Below are 5,359 nucleotides of genomic sequence, written 5' to 3'. Positions count from 1 at the left end.
TAGCCACTCAGATTAATATATGAGCTCACGCTAGAAGTCACTGGATTCAGTTTCTAGATCGCAATTGTGGTGCTCAAAATGGAGGACATCAAAGGTGACTACCCAATGCTACTAGGCAGGCCATGGCTCATGTAGGCAAGGTTCAAGCAAGACTGGGATGTGGATAGGATAACTCTCCGTTGAGGAAAGAAGAAATTCAGGATTTTTGTTGCCAGTCAGCGAAAGGTGGAAAATCCGTCTCGGCTGAAATTCGCCGGTCGAGGGAGTAAATATGCTAGAAGGATTAGACCTTGATGAAGAGAAAGAGTATCTCCAGAGTAGAATGCCAACCTGATCAGCCTATTCAAGGTTGATGTAGTCTAGATACTAGACAGATATAGACCATATCGTGAGCACAAAAGGGAAGTCGCCAGGGATAGCCTAATCTGCTGAGAGAAGGGCAATTTCCTAATGAGGTCGAAGATTTTTTTGAAGCCTTAGCTGACGATGGAAGTACCCCGAGTCTACAACAAATCATTGCAGCAGAGAAAGCTTTTGACCAGGGACCTCAAGTGATCCAAAAGGGTGAAGGAAGATGAACTGATGGAGATGAACCTGGGAACAAAGGTTGACCCGAAGAGTTAGTGCCAAGATGGTTGCTTCATTCCGAGAGGAAGTCTGGGTGTTGCTCATGTCCTTCAAGGATGTGTTTGCATTGACATACACAAAAATAAAAGGGATTGACCCCCGCTTCTACCAGCATACATCGGATCAACCTAAAGGAAGATGCAATCCCTTTCCGCCCCGGGAACAGAGGTACCGGATGAATCCCAATTATGCCAAAAGGGTCAAGGAGGAACTGTATAAACTTTTGCATGTCGGATTCATATATCTGATTGATCGAGCAACATGGTTGGCCCCGATCGTGATTTTTCCAAAATATATATATATATATATATCAGAAGCTAAGGGTCTGTGTCGATTATAGGAAGATGAATGCCACCACAATCTCAGATCCTTTTCCTTTACCATTCACAGATTCCCTGCTTGATGCTGATAGCTGGCCATAAATGTACTCCTTCTTGGATAGATTTAGTGGCTACAACCAAGTCCAAATGGCACCCAAAGATTGCGAGAAGATGACATTTATCACTAAATGGGGAGCCTTTGCATCCAATGTCATGACCTTTGGGCTCAATAATTCTCCCGCCACGTTTTAGGATGGTTCATGATATTTTTGCCAAATTTCTTACCTCCTTCATGCGGGAGTTCATTTATGATTTCAGTGTCTTTGGGAAATCATCCCATCATCTGATGCACATAGAGCTATGTTTGGCCAAATGCCAAGTGTCTAGAGAGACTGAGCGTGAATCTCGCTAAATGTGCCTTTGCCGTCCAAAGTGGTATGCTCCTTGGCTACATTGTTTCTCACAGGAAGGCATTGCAATAGACCCAGTGAAGGTGGAAGTGATCCGGAAAGCTCCAATTCCAATAAGTGTGAAGGATCTGAGAAGATTTTTGGGGCAAGCCAGATGGCATAACCAAATGCTCCAGTATCTTACCCACACAGTAGCAATCCTTTTAAACCAGCAAATGGCCGAGATCAAAGTGCCATTGACCTAGTAGTTGAGACAGGTCAACCTCGACTGGTTGGATGAATGTGACATCGCATTCCGATGCCTCAAGTTGATGTTGTCAGAAGCAACTGTAGTTCAAGCCCCTAATTGGGAGTTGTCGTTTCACATTTTTATGGATGCCTCAGATTTGGCAATAGGTAGTGTTCTGATGTTGGAGGCCGAGAAGAAATGGTTTTGCCTGTTTACTATGCCAATCGGCGGCGATGACTCTCAAATGTCGAGAAGAAATGGTTCCGCCCGTTTACTATGCCAATCGATGACGGTGACTCTCAGATGCCAAATGGAATTACTCCATCACTCACAAGGAAGCCCATGGCATCATCTATTCATTTGGCAAGTTTTGCCACTACTTGTTGGGCAATAAATGCACCTTCCATGTGGATCATTCCACCTTTCTCTATCTTGTGGATAAGCAAAGCTTGACACGCAAGATGATGCGATGGATGCTAATCTTGTAGGAATTCGAGTTCACCATAGTGCACACCCCGGGCACAAGTATGATTTGCACCTGGGGTGAACACTATGGTGAACTTGAATTCCTGATCCTGTAGGAATTCGAATTCACCATAGTGTACACCCCGGGCGCAAATCATACAGTGGAACATTACCTGTAGCCCCGATGCAGAGTTGTTCACAGCCGAAGCATTCATTCTAATTCCCCAAACATGGTATGATGAAATGTTGGTGTTTGTTGCCACCAGTCTCATGGTGGAAGCCTTTCTTGCGATCATAGGAAATGGATTGTTGTCCGAAGGTCTTTTCAAGTCATAGCTAGCCACCTGTACAAAAAAGGCATTGACCAAATCCTATAGAGGTGCAGATCCAGTCCTATTTTTCTAGTCATCGATGGGTCCGCATCTGGGAAGCTAAAGCTCAAATTGACTAGACTGGTCCTATTTTTCTAGTCACCGATGGTGGGTCCGCATCCGAGAAGCTAAAGCTCAAGTTGACTAGACCGTTTTGGATCGTGGAAAAGTTCTACAATGGAACTTTCCTCCTTGGCACACTCACAGAGGAGAACTTCTAGAAGCCAATCAATGTTTGCTATTTGCGACCGTACAATGGGGGCTGATGCCATCGAATCCATTCATTTATGTGACAGTGCCACTAACCCACTACCTTGGAATCCATCACATTAATTCATGTGCCCCTCTCCGCCAAACAATCCTCGTAGATTTGCCTAGGAAGTTGAGCTATGTGATCCCCCTCCATCACAATTATTCAAGACGACAGCACGACAATCATGCACGATAGGTAGCATGGTAATTAATTTTATTGTATCTATCTATTGGCATGTAGCCCCTCTTCTCGCTCGCAACTACGACCCTACGCCTGCAAAACCCTTTACTGCACTTGCAACTCTTTCTCTTCTCTTTCACCCACCCCCTCCCTTGTTCATAGCCATGGTGACCTTAGAACCTTTCACTAGTATCGTCACACTAACAATGCCAAAGTGCAAAAATGGTTGGGAATCACTTGCCTCAATGAATTCCTCAACATCCCTTAGCACACAATGCTTGTACACCTCGATGCCGAAGACCTAGGGCAACAACTATGTGCCGGCACAACAATTACCCTACATAGTGATGAAACCACATGGCCTCACAAAAGCCTTGGTGACCACACGCTTGAAGTTGTCCCTTGTCTACCTCACAGAAGTCACCCCGGCCAAGAGAACGAGTACATGGTACGCGACTTCGGTGACCATGTGAGTGGAGAACATAAGCTTGGTAATCACAAGAACCCTATCAACATTCTATGCTACAGAATGTTTCTAGAGACCATCTGGCTTCAAAAAAAGTCCCAACACATCTCAGCAAAGTAGCATGGGCTGGCTTTGCAAGCAGAGAAAGGAGAAGGCATCAACTGAGCGACCCTCTCCTTCACCAAGCTCCAAAGAGAAGCCAACCGCCTGTAGAAAAGCAACACCCACACAAAGATGGGATAGCTCCTTACCCTCTAGTTTCCATTTGGCGTAGCACCTTTGCCAAACCCCCCCAACATTGAAGCCATAGCATCGCCCCCACCCGCCCTGACACCTCAAGAAGTGCAAAAGCCTCCTCAAGAAGTGCAAAAGCCTCGAGAAGCCCAGCCAAAAATAGCTAGCTCTCAGCACACTTCCAGCCTCAATGCCAAGATGGGACACACCTGTGCCTCTGCCATGGCATCCCAGTTCAAATGCAAGATGATCTTGGCCTCCAAGACCTCCAAAGAAAAGAAGCAGTGCGTCCTCCTAGAGTTGCAATCCACTCAGCTCCTGGAGAACCCTCTGTCTATCCTGGCTACCCCAAAGCAATCTGTGGGGTAGCCTCCACCACCACGGGTTTCCCAAAGCCAACCGCTGCCATTGATATCCCCATAGCCCGTCGGTATGCCAAGTACCTTTTGCCCAGTGCTTCCAAGGAGAAGACCCATTCGGCACCCGCTAAGTAGCCGCCCATACACGCTCTGTCTGCAAGACACTATGAATGAAAGTGGATTAGTTTGAAACACCTAGTTAAAAAAAGAACTATTCATTTGAGATAAGACAAGCTTGCAAGTGGTAATGGGTTAGTATGGAAAAAAATACAAGCCTTCAAGAATTGACTATTTGAACTAAGTACCATTTTGTTAACCCATTCATAAGCAATTAGAGTTTACTAAAGCTATGTGTACTTTTACATTGTTCTAATGGTACTAGAGTGGTTTAATGCTTCTAAACTATGTACAACTTTAAAGTAAAAACAATGAATAGCATGTCCACCCTAAGTTAAAGTAAATAATATGATCCACACTCATTTTTATTAAATTGACATACTGAAGAAATCTTTGATTACCTTAGAAAGGGTTTTGGGTGTTGTTAACCTCTCTCTCTCTCTCTATACACACACACACACACACACACACATGCACGTGCATATGCATATGTGTGTGTGCTCTACAACTTGTGTGTGTGTGTATATATATATATACACACACACACACACACACACACACACATGCACGTGCATATGCATATGTGTGTGTGCTCTACAACTTGTGTTTTTTGTTTTGAAATATTAAAAGAAATCACCACTATGACAGTATTATTGTGCTACAAGGTTACTATTTCATGCCACTTAGCCACCCAAACATGATTATTAATTGCTTTTTATGGTGCGGTTATACCTATTGTTGCATGTATGGATGGATAATCAAGTCACCTCCTCACTCACAAGCACACATTTTTTCCAAATTTGAAGGATTTCCCACATGTTTCTTTTGAGCATTGTTGTGTTATTTTTAAAGTTATCCCTTCATTTCATACAATCAAAGAAATAACCATGCACTTGATGTACATGGCATTTAGATAAGCATATGATAAGGGTTTGGGTTCTTCCTTGATGGGTTCACTTCTTTTTAACTCACACAATATGAGCATGAGTGGGATACCTACTAATCACACCTTTGCCTTTGTCCAGAACATTTGTGTTGGTGGGTGGGTAGCATTCCTAACATACCTCAACCCTTTAGCTAGCTTTTATTTTTATGAAAAGCTTACAAATTAAAGTGGCTTAAATTGGAAAAAAACTAGTTCAAAAAAGAACTATTCATTTGAGATAAGAAAATCTTGTAAAGTGGTAATAAGAACTATTCATTTGAGATAAGAAAAGCTTGCAAGTGGTAATAAGTTATTATGGAAAAAATTACAAGACTACAAGAATTGGCTATTTGAACTAAGTACCATTTGTTAATCCATACACAAGCAATTAGAGTTTACTAAA

This window comes from Cibotium barometz, chromosome 23 (genome assembly GCF_041138505.1).
Source record: "Cibotium barometz isolate CiBa-2024 chromosome 23, ASM4113850v1, whole genome shotgun sequence".
Lineage (NCBI taxonomy): Eukaryota > Viridiplantae > Streptophyta > Polypodiopsida > Cyatheales > Cibotiaceae > Cibotium > Cibotium barometz.
Note: the sequence above shows the minus strand (reverse complement) of the source record.